Genomic DNA, 21658 nt, shown 5'->3' on the forward strand with positions numbered 1-21658 from the left:
ACAACTCCCCATCAGGGGGAGTCAGGCCTAAAAGAAAGGAAGGTGGTTGTGGCTGTTGTAGGACACTCAGCTCAGTTGCAGGACATCACTGAGGGAGTTCTTCAGAGGAATGCCATTGGCCCAACAATCTTCAGTTGCTTCATCAATGAACTTCCCTCCATCATAAGGTTAGAAGTGGGGATGTTGGTGGATGTTGTGCAAAGTTCAGCATCATTCATTCATCGGATAGTGAAGCAGTCCGGACATATACAGCAATACCTAGACAATATTCAGGCTTGGGCTGATAAGTGGAAGATAACATTCGTGCTATTAATTTTAGGAAATGACCATCCACGACAAGAAGTAATCTAATCATCAGTTCTTGACATTCAATGGCAGTTCTGCCTCAGAATCTCCCACTATCAACACACTGGGGGCTACCATTGACCAGGAATCGAACTGCACCATCCACTTGAATGCAGTGGCTGCAAGATCAGAGGTCAGAGGCTGCGAATTCTGTTGAGTAACTCACCTCCTGACTCCCCAAAGCTGCTCCACCATCTTGAAGGCACAAGTCGGGAGTGTGATGGAATGCTCTCAACTTGCCTGGATGAGAGCAGCTCCAACAGCACTCAAGAAGCTCGATACCACCCAGGGCATAGCAATCCGCTTGATTGGCACCTCATTCACCACAATACACATGCACTCTTCCCACCATTGACGTACAGTGGCAGCAATATGTACAAGAGGCACTACAGCAACTCACCAAGGCTTCTTCAATCGCACTTTCCAAACCCGCAGCTCTACCACCTCGAAGGGCAAGGGCAGCAAAATCATGGGAAGGCCACCATCTGCAATTTCACCTCCAAGCCACACACTATCCTGAGATAGCACTTTTCCGTGGTTCCTTCACTGTTGCTGGGTCAAAATCCTGGAATTTCCTCCGAAACAGCACTGTGGATGTAACTACAACACACGGACTGTAGCTATCACAACAGTATAATAATTCTCATAATGTTATTGTGATTTGTTTTAAAAGTGAGTTAATAGCGCGGTATGAATAGTTTTTGTGCGCGTGTGTGGGCTTTAATTGAGTTAGAGACAGCTGGTCTGGAAGCTTGACTCATCAAGAGGAAGCTTTGTTTGAGATGCTAATTTCGTAAACATGGCTGAAATTTTAGAATGTGAGGTGAGGAGAATTTGTATTTTTAGATAAATCAGGGTAGTATGAATTTCAAAGAGATGATAGAATGTTACGCCTAGCCAGAGAAGCTAGGCCATGCACTGTAATTATTTTCCCCCAGAGGTTTCTGATAATATGAGCACCATGCAATGATTTATATTATGAGAAAAGTAAAGTTCCAAAGGCATATGGGAAAAATGGAATATACATTAAAAGGGAGAAACTTGTCTAAAGGAGATAGAAGTTCTGTGTAAGGGAAGGCATTGCAAGATCCACCAGAAGTGTGAAAAGCCACCAGTGTTTGCTCATTAAGGCACTGTCTATAGAAACCGAAGCTGGGAAAAGCCACTTTGAATTCTACTGTTCAGGGTATTGTGTTTGACTTGGCTGGAGCAGTTTAAATCTATTTTTTAACGCTGCCTTAACGGGGGTGTAACTGGAAGCCATATTAATTAGCGGATTTACAAGTTATTGTAGCAGTAATGTGTAGACCTATGTATGTACTTGAAATAATTTATTTTGCTAATAAATGTTTAATTTAGTTTTGAAAACACCTTTAGAGTCTTGGTAGATATAATACTAGTGAATTCAGGGCACGCACCTTGAAATAAAATGCAAATTGCGAAATCGTTGTGACCGAGTGATCAAGTTTCCTTTGTGGATTTGATCCGCTTGGCTCACGCCATCTGCCGCGTCATAACAGTAGCGGATTAAGAAGGCAACACACCTCCATCTTCTCAAGGGCAATTCAGGATGGGCAAAAAATGCTGGCCGATCCAGCGATATCAACATCCTATGAACGAATACCAAAAATAGACGGGGGAGCTGTGAAATATTTAAAGGGAAAACTTATTCACAGATCTTCCTGCTTCCCTCCCTCTCAATCACACAGAACAGCAAACTCACGGAATCGTAACATACCCAGAGACGGAAAATTCAGAGCTAAACACATCAAATACACCCCCAAGACCCCTCAGATCAAGTCATCAAGCTCCTCTGCTCTGATTCTATGAGAATTTAGTTAAAATATCCTCCTAACAAACACGCTGTGGTTAAATCCCTGTCGAAGAAACTAACATTTGGATTAATTTGTGAAGTTGAGCAAAACAGGGCCGAATCATTTTCTTTTCAGAAAGGTTTTCAGAATGGCTGTTTGAAATTGTCCCTTCTCATAAAGTAATTCGCTGCACAAATTCACAATTCAAAGTTGCCGCAATCCCCCACAACTTCAATCAACGATTCTTTTTGCGATTGCATTGGACCTGGAAACCGCTCTCGGCATTAATCTCACTGAACCAGTGCCTGACCACCTTGTATCTGTCAGCGTGGAGGTGACGGTGTGAGGGTCGCTTTGGGCCACTTAAAATGAGACTGGGGCACGACGCAAGGGGGAAGGGCGAGTGTTCACCGAGGTTTCTCATACATTCCAAAAGCGAAATAATGAAGATGCTGCAAATCTGAAGAAAACTCAGAAAAAGCTGGAAATACACAGCAGAACTGGGAGCTTTTGTGGCGGGACAGAGTAAACGTTTCAGATCGGGATCCGTTTGGTTAAATTCATCCAGTTATTTCCATTCTGTTTTATCCAGTATTGAAGGGTGAGTGAAGAAACAGATAATATGGCAGCAGTTTTAGTTTTCATTCCTTATCGTTCTTTTTTTTTCATTTTTCATCAGTTTCTCTTTTCTCTTCCGGATCTATAAAACGACGAAGATCCAATTCAATTGGCTGTTTGCGATATATCAATCGAAATTCAACATTTCAATCCAATAGATTTGTTGTTTCAGGTTATTTATCGCTCTCTGTGTTTTATTGTGATTTAATCTTTCGCGGTTTGTATGATAATCAATGTTACATCTTACTGCCTGTCCTGGTGAAGGTCAAAAACAGAAACGACATTTCCAACATTGCACATCTGGCTGCACAGTCGGATCCGTTTTCACGGACAGGACGGGCCTCATTCTGCGCTGTTGTAAATCTTAGAGTTTATGTTTCCCTCTCTCTGGCCAAACTGCACAAACTTTATTCTCCTTTTATCTTTACTGATTTCCAATACATCGCAGGCTGCCGCTTTTGCTTTTTTCTTGCGTTTCACTGGATTAAAACTAATAACAACAGTAACTTTTTCCAGTGTTGATCAAAAGTAATCGATGTGAAACGTGAACATCGGTTTCACTGTTCTTATTACTGCCCGAGATGCGGAGTAATTGCCACAATGTCTGATTTCCCAATCACGATGTCCAAAGATGTTTGGTCGCCTGTAGGTGCCATTGAAACGATTCCTTAGTTGCACCAGGGGTACGTTACCGGCTGGCTCGTTGGTCTAGGGGTATGATTCTCGCTTAGGGGTCTTCATTGTGTGAACTAGCGAGAGGTCTCGGGTTCAAATCCCGGACGAGTCCTGCTTGTTTTCAAATTTTAATTGCGGAAATCAGGGCGAGATTGAAACACCCTAGAAGTTCATTGCAGAGAATACTTCACTTCACCGGACGTGAAGAAAATGAACGCAAAGCCTCCTCGTGTTATGGGACTCTGAATTCATCCCACTGCACCAAATGCAGCAACTCCTTCCTTGTGGATTCAGGTGGGATGCCCAATGCAGTCACTTGCAATTTTGCCTGAACGAACACACAGCATGGCAAAATTTGATTTATTTTTTCGATATTTGAGCTGTTTTCTAGTATTTGCACTCAGCAGAAAGTGAGCGTTTCAGCAATCCGGTTCAGGGGGAATTAACAATCAGGACATCTGGGCAGGACTAAAATTGTGGAGCAGCAAAGTGTTTCACTCCCCGCATTACAGCCGGAGCTGAGCTGGAATTGTTCATTGCTGTCTTTTCACTATAACAATGTAAAAGGGTGACTGAAGCACTTTGATGGCAATCAACATCTATATTCATTGAAGCGGGTCATCTCCGCTGGCTCTTTGGTCTAGGAGTGCGATCCTTAATTAGGGATTTTTGTTGAATTGGTTTGCGAGAAGTGAAGGGTTCAACCCCCAGCCAAACATCATTGTTTGTGGCTTTTGGTCCAAGATGTGGGCCGCGTAAGGAAAACAATGAAGAGCTGTGCTCTGGAAGGTGGGATTTACCGAAATCGGGAGCAGGTTTGAGAATCCGGGTCGTTATTGCTTAGAATTTATTTACGCTGCACATGTGGGGAAAATAAACACAGGCCTTATAAATGTTTGCCTATGTAATCTGACTCTGAAATTATCCCAAAACAGCAATTCAGGTAACCCCATGCTTGTGAGTTCAGGTTGCAGGCTGATGAGTTCTGTTTTAATATTATCTGAAAGAACTGACAGAGCTGGTAACCCCGCAGCTTGGTTTTTATTTGACGGCATTTACACTGTATTCCAGGAGTTTCACTGAGGAGAAAATGGGCCTTTATGTGGTTCCGCAATCTCGTTCAGAGGGAATTAACAACCAACATGTAGTTGTAAGTAAGCATTTCCTTGCAGACGTTAACGTGTTCCATCCCGCGCTCATATTCACATTTGAAAATGAACAGTGTAACCAGCTCCCTTTCCTCGATGTGCTATTTGAGAAATCCGCTAAATGATTTCTCTGCTACTGTCAACTTCAAGCCGATCATCACTGTTCAGATTAGTGTGGGTAGAAAATTGGCAGCTGGCAGAAAACAGAGAGTAGTCATAAATGGGTAATTTTTTTCTGTTTGGCAGGATGTGACGAGTGGAGTCGCGCAGGGGTTTGTGCTGGGGTCTCAACTTTTTACAATTTATATCAATGACTTAGATGAGGGTAGGCAAGGCATAGTTGTTAAAATTGCAGAAGAAACAGACATAGGTAAGTTGCGAAGAGGACATAAGAAGATTGTAGACGGATATAGATAGGTTGAATGAATGGGCAAACATTTGGCAGATGGTGAAGTTTTTCGGTTTGGCACAAAGATTAAAAAAAGCAGATTATTATTTAATGGGGTACGCCTGCAGAATTCCGAGATGCTGAAGGATCTAGCTGTTCTAGTTCTCGATTCACAGGAAGTTAGTGCAGGCACAGCAAGTAATTGAGAAACTCATGGAATGCTACCCTTTGTTACGAGAGGAATTGAACATAAAAGTAACAATGTTATGCTTCAGTTATAAATGGTATTGATGAGAGCATATCTCCCACCCTTTGTGCAGTTTTGGTCTTATTTAAGGAAGCAGGTAAATGGGTTGGAGGTGGTACAAAGGAGGTTGACTGGATTAATAACTGCAATGAGCGGGATGCCTTATGGGGAAATGTTGTACAGACTGGGCTTGTTTCCACTGGAGTTACGGAGATTGAGGGGTGACTTGGTTGAAGTATATAAGATCCTGGATGGTCTTGACAAGGTGGACGTGGAAATGATATTCACTCTTGTGGGTGAGTCCAGAACTAGAAGTCACAGTTTTAAAATTAGGGGCCGCCATTTTAGGACAGAGATTAGGAGAATTTGTTTTCTCTAAGATGGTTGTGTGACTTTGGAATTCCCTGACTCAGAAAGCGGTAGAGGCGAGATCACTGAAAATTTTTAAGGCAAAGGTACAAATTTTCATGTTAGGTAAGAGAATCAAAGGTTGTCGGAGGTAGATGGGAATGTGAAAATCGAAACACAAGCAGAGCAGCCATGATCTTATTGAATGACGGAGCAGGCTTGAGGGGCTGAATGGCCGACTTCTGCTCCTATTTCGTAAGCTCGCATGTTGATATGTTTGACCAATCAGAGTTGGCTTGCCTTTTTTTGGAATTAAAACAAAAGCTTTGGATTAACTGTTTCTTGGTGCATTGTCCATGGCAACGCCTTAACCAGTCAGATTCCACATGCCAACCAATCAGCACCCTGTTTATCACATACTTTTCAATGTTGTTCCCTTTGAAATTTGGCGTTCGTGTGTTTGTCCTGATAAGTGCAAGATGAAAAACTTCGACAGCATGTCTCTTTTTTTATCAGAAACACTCAAGTTCTGTGCCACCAAGTGGCTATTTACCTTAAAACTGGGTCCTGTGGTTACTGACCCTTCTGTCACTGGATTAAAAAAAAGTTCTCCTTATTTAGTCTACCAAAATCATTCATCATTTTGTGCAACTCATTACTGTTTTGTCGACATAGGCGACATGAGGAAAATTCAGGGGACACTTTCTTAAGATTGAAGAAGAATGTGTGTTTATCCACATTCAGGCCATTTCAACACCGTGCAGTCGTAAACCGGACCAAGGAGCTTTCCAGGAGAGGCAGCAAGCAGCATTTGATACCGATACATGTATTAGGCCAGGTGGCCAAACACTTCATCAAAGAAGAAGATTTTAAAGAGATCGTTAAAGGAGAAAGGAGGGGTGGGAGGTTTAGGGAAGGAATTGAAGAGCTGATGGTTCCGACAGCTGAAGGCACGGCCTCCAATGGTGGAACAAGGAAATGCGCGAATCATCAAGGGACCGGAATTAGATTCAGATCGAGTAAGGGAATTGTCTGGAAATGGACGCGAAACTCCAGCCTGACAAGTGAGGAATCTACCCCCGGCCCTCCAATATTCTCACTGCCGCTCGCCCCATGTATCCAGTTGGAAAACATTCTGAAGCAGCCTGTCATCTGACAGGGGACCCGGGATAACCCTCCACTGTCTGATCGAAAACTGCAACAGGAGCTGTTCATTACAGCTGTGAGAGCCGCGTGGTAATGGTGTTGGTCTTGACATCCAGTGGTGTAGGTTCACATCGGCCTCATCATGTTATTGTTTAAAGGTGTCTCCCAGAAACAGTCTGGAGAGATGACAGGGCAGTTCTGAGAGGCAGTGTCATGCTGCATGTCACTATTACCAACTGGCTGCTTATGAACAGGTTGAAGTCTGCCTGAGGGCTGAGAAAACTGACTGCGTTCGAACAATTCTCAATGTGTTTTGGAGGATTCGTCCGGAGAATTTGATGATTCTGCTCAATGGTTCGGAGGGAAAGTGAATAGTAACTTGAGTCACCATCGCCAACCGACATTAACGAACCAGTTTCTCATTTAAACCACAATCATGGAGTTATAGAGTTTTACAGCACGGAAAGAGACCCTTCGGCCCATCGTGCCCGCGTCAGTCATCAATCCCCTATCTACTCCAATCCCATTCTCCAGCACTTGCCCTTTCTCCGGTACATCGATGACTGCTTCAGTCCCGCTACATGCCCTCGTCTGCATCTGGAAAAATGTTTTAATTTTACTTCCAAATTCTTCCCCTCCATCATTTTCACATGGCCCATCACTGACACTTCTCTTCCCTTCCTTGACCTCTCAGTTTCAATTTCTGGTGATAGACTGTCCACCAACATCCACTACAAGCCTATCGACTCCCACAGCTACCTCGAATACAAATCCTCACACCCCGCTTCCTGTAAGGTTTCTCTCCCATTCTCTCAGTCCCCTTGCCTCCGTCGCATCTGTTCTGATGATGCCACCTTCAAAAACTGTTCGTCTGACATGTCTTCCTTCTTCCTTAACTGAGGTTTTCCATCCACGGTGGTTGACAGGGCCCTCAACTGTGTCCCGCCCATCTCCCGCGCATCTGCCCTCACACCTTCCTCTCCCTCCCAGAACCATGATAGGGTCCCCCTTGTCCTCACTTATCACCCCACCAGCCTTCGCATTCAACGGATCATCCTCCACCATTTCCGCCAACTCCAGCATGATGCCACCACCAAACACATCTTCCCTTCACCCCCCCTGGCGGCATTCCGCAGGGGTCATTTTCTCCGGGACACCCTGGTCCACTCCTCCATCACCCCCTACACCTCAACCCCCTCCCATGGCAAAATAAGTTTTTCCAGGTCAAGACGAGAGCATAAAGCAGCACCGAAGTAATCATCGATGTATCGGAGAAAGAGTTGTGGGAGGGGGCCGGAGTAGGACTGGAACAAGGAATGTTCCACATACCCCATAAAGAGACAGGCATAACTGGGGCCCATGCCGGTACCCAAAGCCACATTTTTTATTTGGAGGAAGTGAGAGGTGTTTAAGGAAAAATTGTTCAGTGTGAGAACAAGTTCACCCAGAAGGAGGAGAGTAGTGGTGGATGGGGATTATTCGGGCCTCTGTTCGAGGAAGAAGCGGAGAGCCCTCAGACCATCCCATTGAGGGATGGAGGTGTAGAGGGATTGGACGTCCATGGTGAAGAGGAGGCGGTTGGGGCCAGGGAACTGGAAATTGTTGATATGTAGGGTATCAGAGGAATCACGGAAGTAGGTGGGAAGGGACTGGACAAAGGGAGAGAGAATGGAGTCAAGATAGCACGAAATGAGTTCCGTGGGGCAGGAACAGGCTGACACGATCTGTCTGCCGGGACAGTCCTGTTTGTGGATTTTGGGTAGGAGGTAGAAGCGGGCCGTCCGAGGTTGGGCGACTATCAGGTTGGAAGCTGTGGAAGGAAGATCCCCAGAGGAGATTAGTTCAGGAACAGTCCGTGAAACAATAGCTTGATGTTCAGTGGTGGGGTCATGGTCCAGGGGGAGGTGGGAGGAAGTGTCTGTGAGTTGACGCTTAGCCTCTGCGACCTACAGGTCAGTGCGCCAGACAACAACAGCACCACCCTTGTCAGCAGGTTTGATGAGAATATCAGGGTTGAACCTGAGAGAACGGAATGCAGCAAGTTCAGAGAGAGAGAGATTAGAGTGGGTGAGAGGAGCAGATAAATTAAGACGACTAATGTCACGCCGACAGCTCTCAATGAAAAGATCAAGAGAAGGTAAGAATCCAGAGGGAGGGGTCCAACTGGAGGGAGAATATTGGAGGCGGGTAAAAGGATCCGTTGAACGGGGAGAGGACTCCTGCCCAAAGGAGTGAGCATGGAGACGAAGGCTGCAGAAGGAAACTGCAGCATCGTGCCGAGCCCGAAATTAATTGAGATGAGGGCGTAATGGTTTGAAACTAAGTCCCTTGCTGGGCACTGAACGTTCAGCATCGGAGAGGGGAAAGTTAGGGGGTATGGCGAATACACGGCTGGGGCTGCGATTGGAAGATGGGATGGGGACAGAGGGACATGCAGGGGTGGAGGGTCCTGGATGGGTGTTGGTGTCGATGAGTTGTTGGAGCTTGCGTTCCTCTGCACCTGAAAGAAAGAGACAAAGTTTCTTGTTGAGGCGTCGGATGAGACGAAGAACAAAATGAAACTGGGGGCACGGGCAGCTTAGAAATAGGGTGCGGCGGTGCTGCTGGATGGAGAGGTTGAGTGTGTTCATATGGCTCTGAGTGTGGATCTCAGAAGCCGACGAGAACAGCAGTCCAAGGAGTATTGTATGTCCGGGAGATACTTGTAATCCTGGGTGGATTCGAAACATGAGGGTTGGAGCTTCAGTTGAAATCCCCGTGGGGTAAGTCGGAGACGGAGACAGTCACTGAGAAAGGAAATATGGCTGTGAAAGCGGGTTTTAGTAAACACCTTGTCAAACACCAGGAGAGAAATGGAAAGCAATGAAAGTGAACAAGGAATAAGAGAGATACGGAAAGCCTGATGGAGAGAAGAGCAATACTTCTTCAAGGTAGGCATTCCTTGAAGTGAAGTGGCAGTCAATTAAACAGAGAGTTAAAAACAAATAACTGCGGATGCTGGAAAGCCAAAACAAAAATAACAGTACCTGGAAAAACTCAGCAGGTCTGGCAGCATCTGCGGAGAGGTACACAGTTAACATTTCGAGTTCGTATGACTCTTCAATAGAACTAAGTAAAAATAGAAAAGAGGTGAATATAAGCTGGTTTAAGGTGGGGGGCGGGGGGGTGGGGTGGGGGGGGTGGGGGGTGGGGGACAGGTAGCGCTGGATAGAGGGCCAGTGATTGGTGGAGATAGCCAAAAGTTGTCATAGACAAAAGGACAAATACGTGTTGAGGGTGCCGATATTATCTAAGGAATGTGCGAATTAAGGGTAGAAAGCAGGACAAACAAGGTACAGATAGCCCTAGTGGGAATGGGGGGGGGATGAAAGGATCGAAATAGGCTAAAAGGTAGAGAAAAAACAATGGATGGAAATATATTTATAAATAATGGAAATCTGTGGGTAAAGAAAAATCTATATAAATTTATGGAAAAAAAGGGGGATCGGAAAGGGGGTGGGGATCGAGGAGAAGTTCATGATCTAAAATTGTTGAACTCAATATTCAGTCCAGAAGGCTGTAAAGTGCCTAGTCGGAAGATGAGGTGCTGTTCTTCTAGTTTGCGTTGAGCTTCACTGGAAAAATGCAGCAAGCCAAGGACGGACATGTGGGCATGAGAGCAGGGTGGAGTGTTGAAATGGCAAACGGCAGGGAGGTCTGGGTAATGCCTACGGACAGACTGAAGGTGTTCCACAAAGCGGTCACCCAGTCTGCGTTTGGTCTCTCCAATGTAGAGGAAACCGCATTAGGAGCAGCTAATGCAGTAGGCTAAATTGAGGGAAGAGCAAGTGAAATGCTGCTTCACTTGAAAAGAGCGTTTGGGCCCTTGGATGGTGAGGAGAGGGGAAGTAAAGGAGCAGGTGTTGCACCTTCTGCGGTTGCACTGGAACGTGCCGTGAGAGGGGTTGAGGTGTAGGGGGTGATGAATGAGTGGACCAGGGTGTCCCGGAGGGCACGATCCCTGTGGAATGCCGCCAGGGGGGTGAAGGGAAGATGTGTTTGGTGGTGGCAACATGCTGGAGTTGGCGGAAATGGCGGAGGATGATCCTTTGAACGCGGAGGCTGGTGGGGTGATAAGTGAGGACAAGGGGGACCCTATTATGGTTGTGGGAGGGAGATGAACGTGTGAGGGTTGATGCACGGGAGATGGGCAGCACACAGTTGAGAGCCCAGTCAACCACCGTGGGTGGAAAACCTCGGTTAACGAAGAAGGAAGACATGTCAGAGGAACTGTTTTGGAAAGTGGCATCATCAGAACAGATGCGACAGAGAATGGGCTGGACTCCTTACAGGAAGCGGGGTGTGAGGAGCTGTAGTCGAGGTAGCTGTGGGAGTCGGTAGGCTTGTAATGGATATTGGTGGATAGTCTATCACCAGAAATTGAGACAGCGAGGTAAAGGAAGGGAAGGGAAGTGTCAGAGATGGACCTTGTGAAAATGATGGAGGGGTGGAAATTGGAAGCAAAATTAATAAATCTTTCCAGTTCCAGATGAGAGCATGAAGCAGCACTGAAGTAATCATCGATGTACCGGAGAAAGAGTTGTGGGAGGGGACTGTGTTGTGCTGCGTGCCACTGTTCCCGCTGGCTGTATATGTCAACTTTGGAAACTGTTTGAAGAATGAACAGACTGATTCTGGCCAGGCCTGGTGTTTTCTAGTTTCATGAAAAGTTGCCGTGAGAAGGTGAGATTCTTCTGGTCAGTGGTTCAGATAGAAAATGGGGGCGGACAGGAGCACCCCCCCCCCCGTATAACTGGATATGTCGGTGAATCAGCTCCCCTTTACTGAAAGCCTTAAATAAAAGAATAAGAAAAATAGAACATGTTAAAAATTCTGCCGGTCTGGCGGCACCTGTGGAGAATGAAACAGAGTTAATGCTTTGTGTCCAGTATTTCAGAGTGCCCAAGGACTGTGATATCGGACTCGAAACATTAACCCTATTCTCCCTCCACAGACGCTGCGAGACCTGCTGACTTTCTCCAGCATTTTCTGTTTGTCTTTCAGATTGCCAGCATCCGCAGTGTTTTATTTCTACTTGCATGAATGATGACTCATTGATTTGCTTGTAACCTGATCTAAAATCCGACTACAGTGGGACTGTAAACCACAACCTTTGAATACCTTAATTATCACTGCCTAGAAGTTCAACCCGCTTTCCATTGCGCCGCAGAACCACTTCGGTTTGCGTGTGTTCCTTAAGGATTTCCAACAATGTATAATTGTTCCAAAGTTCAGCAATTTCCAACATTAGACCATTAATTAGACTTGAAAAGTGTTTCATTCATTGTAAGGCGTATTGAGACCCCTTGTGGTTGTTACAACAGCTTTAAAAAGGCAAGCATTCAGTTCAAATGCCTCCTTGATATCAAGGGCAGTTGCTGTTACCTCGCCAGTTAAGCTCAGTTCTTCTCCATGTTTGGGCCAAGGTTGCAGTGCAGTCAGGAGCTGAATGGTCCTGGTGTATCCCAAACTAAGCATCAATGAACAGGTTATTGCTGAGTAACTGTTGCTTGATGGCACTGTCGAAGTCCCCATCCATCACTCTTTTTTTGATCAGGAGTAGACTAATTGGCCGGGTTGGATTTATTCTGCTTTTTTTGTAGACAGGGCACACCTGCTGGCCTCGCCAGCGACGCCCACATCTCGTGCAAAAAAAGGAAATGTTCCAGTTCTTGTGTACAAATCTGGTTAAACGACAATGGGATTAATGTCTTCAAGACGCGGCTGCATCTGTTAATCGCTGGGAGTAAATTTGATTGTGGGATTCATGTCATATCCATAAAACTCTGCTTCTGTACCTGAATGAGCTTTGTTCACTCTGGAACCGTTTGTGAGAGTAGAATTCCTTCTTTATGTGTCTTGTACTGTAAGTGAGGGTGGGATAAATTTTGTATCAGTCAGTGGTACTGATTGCCAATGTGGGAGTCATTCTGTATCTATCAGCCATTATTACTGTTAGGGAAATTGGGATTAATTCGTTGGCCAAATGTCTATGGTATTTTCTTATTCACAGTGTAAGAAACATATTTTCTCATTTCTGTTGGGCTGTTGTAAAGAACATATCTCTTTATTTCCTGTTGGACTGTGGATTAGAATTACAATGGCTGCATGTTGAAAGACATGCTCATTGGAACAGAATGAGAGATATATAGAATGCTGCAATCCTGGAACAGAGTGTGTCATGAATGACAGGATGGTGCCAGGAAGGATTTCTGGACCAAGGGAGCTGTCTGCCAACATTTTCATTGGCTCCTGACCTGGTGATCAAGGTTTTGTGTGAAGAGTGGTACAGCAGTTAGCTCTTGGCCTGCAAAGAGAAAACATTTAAAATCTCTTTCCTCATATCTCTATAACCAGCGCTCTCTCTGAGGAAACCAGTATAAAAAGGGAAAGGGAAAACCACCGTTAGAGACATTGAAAGGCAAGTTGTCATCCAATTAACTAAATTCTCAAAGTGCTGGAAGGCCACCTCGTGTCATCAACAAGATCTGAAAGGAATTTCGAAGACATCAATCAAAATCAACCCATTGAACCCTGTACTCCAGATTGGTGCTCATGAACTGTTTTTTCCAACCCTTAAAATACATGTTTTGTGTGCCTTGTGTGTATGTGTGTGTGTGCGTGTGTGTGCGTGCGTGTGTATGTAGGGGTTTAAGAAGGGGGTGGAGTTTAAGTTACCGTGTTATAAGTTAGCAGCTTTTTTTTTTCTTTTGCCATTTGTTAAAGACAATTTGATCAAAACAATTATTTACTTATTAAGTTTACAAACCTAGTGCTCATATTCTGTTAGCCTAAATTAAACAGTTAGGTAGGATTGGGGCAATCTGGTGGCTGATCAAACTTTTTCACATTTGTCGCTGCTCGGGGAGCAGTGGGGTTTGATATTGCAGCGAACTATCCCCAATGAGTCGTGACATTCGGCAGAGCCTCGGTATACAGGTTGATTCCGCCGTTTGATGGGAATATTAGGGTGGGTGATGTGCTGGGCCAGGAGTGTATCAATTATGGTCGAATACAATTCTGCTGCTGCTGATGGCTCTCAGAGCATGAGCCTGGGATCGCTGGATTACTCTTCCAGTAACAGGATCAGATTTCTGCATCTGTCATTCCCAGACACAATATATCTTCGTCATATTCAGTATGTATCTTTGCATCTTCTGATACTTTATGAGGTTTTGGGCATAAGTTGAGTCTGTCAGTGGAGCTGTACGTGTGCAATTGATTTGCCTGACAGTCAGCTTCCGGTGCTTTAAATGACAGGGTTTGTTCTGTATTAGTCAGTCTTTGGTATTGTAAGCAACTTTCTGAATCTCCTCATCCTGAATCTCACAATGGCGCTGTGTGTGTCTGTGTGTGTGTGTGTGTGTGTGTGTTTGTTGGGTGGCGGTTGGGGGCTGGGGTGTGTGTGGTTGTACGTGTGTGTGTCTGTGTGATTAACCCATTATCACTCAGTGCTACTGAATGTGAGTGTGGATTAATTCTCCCCTCGTCTTTGCGAATTCCTAAGAAATGCTTAGACTGCGTGAGGTGTAATTGCGTGGCGGGGGGTGGGGTAGGGGGAGGTGTGTCGGGGAAGGAGGGATTGAAATCCATGGCGCAGGATGATGAGTGTGAAAACAGCCGACTTTAAAACATGTGTGTAGGAAAGTGAAGAGAGAACATGTAGGTGAGGAGATCACAGAAAATCTATGGCTGGAGCTGCCCCGAGAGACAAGTTTTGGGTTATCAGTGAAAAAAACTCCTGTGATGAAGGCACAAAATCAGAAACAGGAAATGCGGGGAATATTCAGCAGGTCCGAAAGCAGCTGTGGAGAGATATTCCTGTCGCCAGGATGTAACTTTCCAATGGACACTTCACGTCGCTCAGATCTTACACTCTCATCACCTTCGTGTGAGGAACAGGTCGGGCGGGAATTGGGTCTTTGTTGATTTGAGCAAACAGAGCAATGCAGCAATGAGAAGCTCCTCACCCCCCGGCGGCTTGGGGAAGGATGGGACTCAGATACAGGAACCTGACAGGTGCTGAAAAAAGGAAAATCACATCGAGCTTCTAATGCAATGAAGATGAAAATAGAATTCAAAACATTTGTGCAAAGTTCAATGGGTTAGTGTCCCAATACATCACAGCTGCGCTTTATGATGGCCGAGTGGTCTGAAGTGCTGTGTTTATATTGCCCTATTCTTCTGGAAGCGTGGGTGACGAATCCCCCTCCTGACATTAACTTTCCTTCCACAGCTCATTCCAAACCCGCCACTCCTGCCGGCGAGAAGGACAAGGGCAGCAGACGCATGGGAACACCATCACCTGCAAACACACGACATTAAACTGAAAAATAGGACAAGTGCATCACTGCTTCACTTGGAAGAGGTGTTTGGGTTTTGAGGAGATAAAAAGCTGACGTTGTATCCCCTGCATTAGCACAGAAAGGTGCGGTTAAAAGGGGAGGGGATATTGGCGGTAGAGCAGCGGTCGCGGAGGGGATTGTCCCTTCAGTATGGTGAGCTCCCCATTCAGTGGAGACACACACCGCCCTGACTTAGAAATATATCGCCATCCCTTCCCTGTCACTGGGTCAAAATCCTGTTCTGCCCTTCAACTGGATCCTGGATCATCTGTATCTGAACTCCAGCTTCCTGGCAGGATTCACAGACAATCATACCAGTGCTGATTCAAAAAAAACCTCGATCCACCTCATTTTTAAAATTGCCATTTGACTCTAAGTTTCGTTCGCTTTTTGGGAGGAAAGTTCTAATTTTTCACCACCCTTTGTGTGAAGTGTCTCTTTACCACAACATGAAAGGCTCTACACTCATTTTATACTTTACCCCAGTTTTCTGGACCGAAGTCGTGCCCGATCTGCGACATATAACTAACTGTTCATGAGATGGCGCCACGGGTGTTGGGCTCTGTGGCTTAGTTGGTTAAAGCGCCTGTTTAGCAAACAGGAGACCCTGGGTTCAAATCCTAGCGGAGCCTTGCTTCCATTTACAAGTTTTGAGCTGATTTGAGCAAGTCCTCCGTAACAGTGCAAATCATTTCTTGGTTCTGATGAGTATTTCCAAATTGCTAGCTCAAATTGCCCTCGCTTGTACAGCAGGTTTCCTTCTAACATTTCAACACAACTGAAGAAGAGATTTCTGGAAAGTGGCCACTCACACTGAGAAACCCTCCCTCGTGTGACTCCACCGGAAGAGATGGGCGCTATTCTATTTAACAGTTGAAGTTCAGAACACTGACATCCAGACTCTGGAAGAACAAGACAACAGAGCAAGGTAAAACTCACTGGGTCAGCGATAGGATTCAAACTTCATCACCGGAAATAAGAGGAAGAGAGGTGAACAATAGTTTACTGTGTGAACGCTGTAACAAGCAGTTGGCAAATTCTGTTTTCTGAGACCTCACTGCAGATGTGCAATGAACCTGTTTTCCACTCCGTTTAAAATGCTGAATACTCTGAGTTTACATCTAGGTGGACATTCGGTTTAAATGTATTTGTGAAAAAGTGTCAATTGTTTACATGTTGTTAACGTGGCAGCACATGAACATTTCAAAGCGTTCTCCTCACAACCTGCTCAACACGTTTCACCGAAAGAGATTATCATTTATCTTAAATATCCTTTCACAAAGAGGGATATTAGGTGTCACTCCACGGACATTCCAATGGATTTGGGACGGATTCATTACAAATAATCAGGACTTTCTAAGCACCTCAATCAGCCACAATTTCTTCCCAAGAAACCGCTCTCGACATTCATCTCACTGAAGCAGAGTGTGACCGTGTTGTATCTGTCAGTGTGGAGGTGACCAGTTTGGGGTCGGTATCGGCCTGTTCCACCCTAGACTGGGGCAGGATGTAAGGGGAGGGTTTCCCCGAATTTCGGAAAACATCGTTATTCGGAAAAATGAGACAAATTGAAAGGAACCAATGAATAAACCCCAGGGCCCAGATTGGAGAATCTGTAGATTCCCTTTGGGAAAGTGAATCGGAGCAGAATGAAGGGTGAACATTCCCACTGCCCAGAAGCGGTGAAGACACAGCTCAGTCAGCCCGGCCCCCTCCATTCTCACACTGGAACATTCCTCACATGGAAATTATTTAACCCAGTGAATTAAATCCTTACAGCCGATAATTTATACAACTGATTGAAGGAATGTCGAGCGTGGTTACCGAGTGACGGTCAAAAGTTTAACATTTGTTCCGTTCAACCAAACTGCGATGAAATGTGAACATTTCTTCTCATTGTTAAAAATAAATTGAAGGGCCTGGATAAAAATGTTCAGTGTTTGTGAGAGTGGGGTCTGGGTGAGCAGCTGGTGAGTGCGACAGGGCCAGTGCTGGATGCAGGAAGCTCCCGTCAGTGTGGGTGGGTCTGATGGGGCTGAGTGATTGACAACTGGCGGTTGTTGGTGTTTCCATAAATCATGGAAATTCCCTCCGACAGCTTATTTTCTTCATTTGATTGCAAACAACTTGAGCAAAAGTGAATCAGGGCAGGAACATTTTTGGTCTGTATGAAAGCGGGGCGTGGGGTAGGTGGGGGTTGGGGGGGAGGGGGAGGGGAGGAGGGGGGAAGGGGGAATGATTTCAGCTGCCATTGTCCAATGGTGAAAAGTTTCGACGACAAATCCACTGGGTTTTTCCACTTTGACTTGCGTCCTGCTCCCTGAGGATCTGTTCAGTATTTTTAATTCTGTTTTATTTTGAATCCTCTATTTCCACAGGATGCTGGCACCGAAATGGCTCATACTTGGCGCTGTTGTTATCTATGAAGCAGGTATTGTCTGCGCGGTGGGCGGAGGCGCTGCTGCCTCACAGCTTCAGGGATCCGGGTTCGGTCGGGTGTCTGTCCGAGTGGAGTTTGCACTTTCTCCCCGTATCCGTGTAGATTTTCTCCGGTTAGGTGGATTGGCTTCGGTAAATTGCCCCTCAGTGTGTGTCTGTGTGTGTGTGAGTGTGTGCCTGTGATGGACTGGAGTCCACGTCCTGGGTGAACTCCGCCAACGCCTATTGCCTGTCCGGATGGTCTCGGACTCCCCGCGATCCTGAATTGGATGAAGCGGCTCTGGAAAAGTGAGTGACTGCACGGTCTAATGGAGACATACGGTCTAATGGAGACATGTTCAGAGGGCTGTGCCAGAGGGTTTCTTTCAGGTTTTAGGCATCTTTTGGTCCATTAGCAGCAACCGGATGTCTGCAGAGGAACTCGGAATGCCGAGCCCCTCTTCTCAGGGTGGACTTATTCAGGGGAGAAAATGTTGGTTAAGGAGATAATGAAAGGTCTGGGGATTTGGGCCGAGATTCCCGGAGTTTGGGGGAATAGCATAAATCGGTGGAGCAATGTGAGATTAGCGGGATACCAGCTTGGGACATTATCCAGTCTGCACTGGGGGACTGCTGGGAAGGAAGTTGTTTTGTCTGCTTATCCAAGCGGAATGTTGGGGGTAGAGCGGCGGTCAGAGCCCGAGGGGAGGGTGAAAGCCTTTCACTGAGTTTCACGGTTGTAAATCAGATCCTGGAAGTATTGCTGCTGTGTTCCCAGGAGGTGGGGTCTCATTTTTAGAGGCAAAAACTGACATCAAAACTGAGATGTAGGGCGTTGGAATCTGCTCTGCGCCGATTAAATTCTATTCATTTTTGTTTCCCGTAATAAACAAGAGTTGTGAAGCAAAAGCTTACATCAAGGACCGGTCACTGAAGTAAAAAGCAATTGGAGACCCGGGACGTTAGAACCTGCTCAGCACCGATTCATATTAACTCAATATTGTGTCCTGGGATAAATAAGTGGTTTGTTGCTGTCCATTACAAAAACAAATTGAATTCTGAAGGTTCTGGCCAGTAACGTCATAATTTCCACTATTACATCTCTCAGCATCGTCAGCTGCATCCCATTAAGTCCTTGCGATTTACCAACATAAAGTTCAGCCAGTCCGTCCAGTACCTCTTTTTAAACAAGAGTTAAATAGAAAAGAAGGCAGTTGTAAATTGTGGATGGATAAAATGAGCACTTTTGTTGAAGAGGATGTAAAGGAGAAGAGGGAAAGCTTTGTAGTAAAGAACTAGGATTAATAGAAATAAAAATAGCAATAAGTGGAATGAAGGAAGTGGGGTTTTCATGGGCTGATTAGCGAATTTCACAAAGATTCTTTTAATAAAGATTGAAAATTCATTTTTCGACGCCTTTAATGAAATTAACATTGATGGAAGCCTTTCCTCATCTATAATGCATCATATCTTAGTTAACAAGAATCATGTGGGTAGATGGGATTCAAGGAATTGGAGGCATATCCCATTATAATAATGAATATAAGATCCTGGTGAGGGCTATGGAAAAGTTATGGGAAGAACAGCAAGACCTTGGAGAGCGTACAGTGGAGATTTACTGGAATGGTATGAGCGGTGAGGGATCCTGTATATGGATGGACTGGGTTAAAAACTGCCAGTGTTCTTCTTATCACAGGGAACGTTAAGGGGAGATTTAGTACAGGTATTTAAAATCATCCCAAGTATTTTGTTTCTTATACAATACGGTTTACCAATTGACAGAATGTTTGACAACCAATGAAGAGTACATACACTCTGTAAGATTTTTCTATTGTCACAATTTAATTTGTCAGGAAATGTTTCACTTTGGTCCATTCCAAACAGTCCCTGACCTGATGTAATAGAAATTCCTTTCACTTACAGAAGCTGCATTTCCAACATTGCGCACCAGGCGGCTCATTCAGAACCTTCTTACCAACTTTTCATGGATGGAAAAAGGGTGTGAGACTGTGTTCTAAAACTCAGACAGGTGATCAGGTGACTGAGAGTTTAAGGTGCTGGATTGCTAATCTATTGTGTTTTGCATATGTGGGTTTGCTAGTTGGTGGATATTATTAATTAATTGTTGCTTCCTGTTTTGTTACATTTTGAATAAAAGAAAACTGAAATCCGTTGCTTGTCAATATCTCACTGGAGATCACGGATTTCTTCAGACTTCATCAAAACTGTGACTGACAATTACAGTTCTTCACCCAAATTATACTGGAATGATTATCAGACAGGATTCATGAAAGGAGGCAATGGAAAAAGTTAATGACGATGGACCAGGAACATAACATTATCCTTGGGGAACACATTTAAGTTGAAATTTGCTTGATGAGTTCAGTGAGTGAGCAAGTTTTAGCAAATGAACTTTAAAGTGATGGGCCGTCTAATTAATCCTATGGAGGATAGAGCAGATTGTTTATTTATGTGCTGAGATGTGGGAAAATGTGGAGGAGCAGGAAGCTATGTACAGACATCATTAAAAGCTAGTGGACAGGAAGGTAAAAATACGCTAACAATGCTAGTAGAAAACAAAGGATTGGACTTCATGCAACAGCTTTATAAAACTCTGTTTAGATCCCATTTAGATCACTGTGTTCAGTTCCGGACAACACACTTCAGGAAGGATAGATTGGCCTCCGAGTGGGAGCAGCAGAATTTCACCAGAGTGATACCAGACTCAAATGATGACGGATTTCGAAAACTAGTCTCGTAATGCCTTGAATATCGAAGATTAAGGGGCGACATAACTGAGATATATATGATGATTAAATGATTTAACAGGGTAGATGGGGAGGAACTATTACCTCTGGCGGGGGAAGACCAGAAGAAGGGGACATAACCTTCAAATTAGATTGAAGCCTTTCAGGGATAATTTCACGAAGCACTTCTTCACACAAAGGGTGGTGGAAATAATGAATTCTCTCCCTCAATCAAGCGTTAAAGCTGGGAGTCAATCAAAAATTTCCAAACTGAAACTAATGGCTTTTGTTTGGTAAGAACTTTAAGAATTACAAAACAAAGAGGGATAGACGGAGCTAAAATACAGACCAGTCATGAGTTCATTAAATGGCAGAACAGGCATGAGGGAAGAATATTTTACTTCTGTTTGTATATTCCGATTTTCATAGTCCTTGACCGAGCAGGCTTTCAAATTCTGATCCAGTGTGTACATATTGCGTCATGAAGTTAATTCCTCCACCCACTCTTCATAAAGAAAAAACTAAATCTGGAGGGAACTGAAACGAGGTGTTAGCCTTTGTTGATGCCATTATTCTCTCAATATTGACAGTCTCCAGTCCTGAACTAGAATTCTGCACACAACTCAAGCCCGAGTAAATACTGCAGATAATTAAATTATCCTCTCCAACCTGCATTTCCTAGATTTTACAAGCTGCCAATCCTTTGATCAATATTTGGGAATTTAAATCCTGAAACAACTGTCTGTTAACCCAATTCTATCGTTTTTTTTCAGCGGGGCGGAATTAGAATCCAGTTGTTTCCCTCTCTGTTCATATTCTCTCAGTGTCGACTTCCCTCACTGATTGGACGGGAAGTGTGTTTGTATTAATTCTGTGAAGGACAAACCTGCTCCGTGATACAAGCATTTTCTGTGTCTTTTTAAAAATTTCAGCTGATAATTTCTCATTGAAACACAGGAAATCATGAAAGTTTCCCGGCTCCTGCATACTTTTGTGAGCTGATGAAACAAAATAAATCCAATTCCTGCACATAATGAATTCAGGCAGGAGGAGGTGCCTGTATCTCAATGATAAGATATTGGATCTGATGAAGAAAGTTTTTTAAAGGGCGATGTGTTCCTGTGTGAAGCCGGGAAGGGGTTTGGTTTTCCATTTTAAACTTTGATCCTTCCGTTAGTTCTTTGTGTGCAGCAGTTTCTGGTGGTGTTATTGAGTCAGGAAAGTTGGTCAAGACAGTGGGAGAATTCCCCGCGCTCCTTTCAATAGCGCAGGGGAACCTTCATCAACATCAGGGCTCAATTTAATCATCTCTTCAAAAACCTGCTGCCAGTTATTGTTCAGGGTTACATTGAGCTGGGACACTGAGGTTAGTGACTTAAT

At 44.7% G+C, this 21658-nt stretch overlaps 1 long non-coding RNA gene and 2 other non-coding genes across 3 annotated transcripts in view; all 3 read left to right on the plus strand.

The window, feature by feature from the left end:
- LOC144670309 (uncharacterized) overlaps positions 1 to 21658 on the plus strand; it is a 621539-nt gene that overhangs the window by 369809 nt on the left and 230072 nt on the right. The gene's annotated exons all lie outside the window — the stretch shown is intronic.
- trnap-agg (transfer RNA proline (anticodon AGG)) lies at positions 3475 to 3564 on the plus strand. Its single transcript is given in 2 exon segments — positions 3475 to 3510; positions 3529 to 3564. It is a non-coding gene; the product is annotated as a tRNA-Pro (tRNA).
- Positions 15672 to 15745, plus strand: trnaa-agc (transfer RNA alanine (anticodon AGC)). Its single transcript has one exon. It is a non-coding gene; the product is annotated as a tRNA-Ala (tRNA).

This window comes from Cetorhinus maximus, chromosome 31, assembly GCF_964194155.1.
Source record: "Cetorhinus maximus chromosome 31, sCetMax3.hap1.1, whole genome shotgun sequence".
Taxonomy (NCBI): Eukaryota; Metazoa; Chordata; class Chondrichthyes; order Lamniformes; family Cetorhinidae; genus Cetorhinus; species Cetorhinus maximus.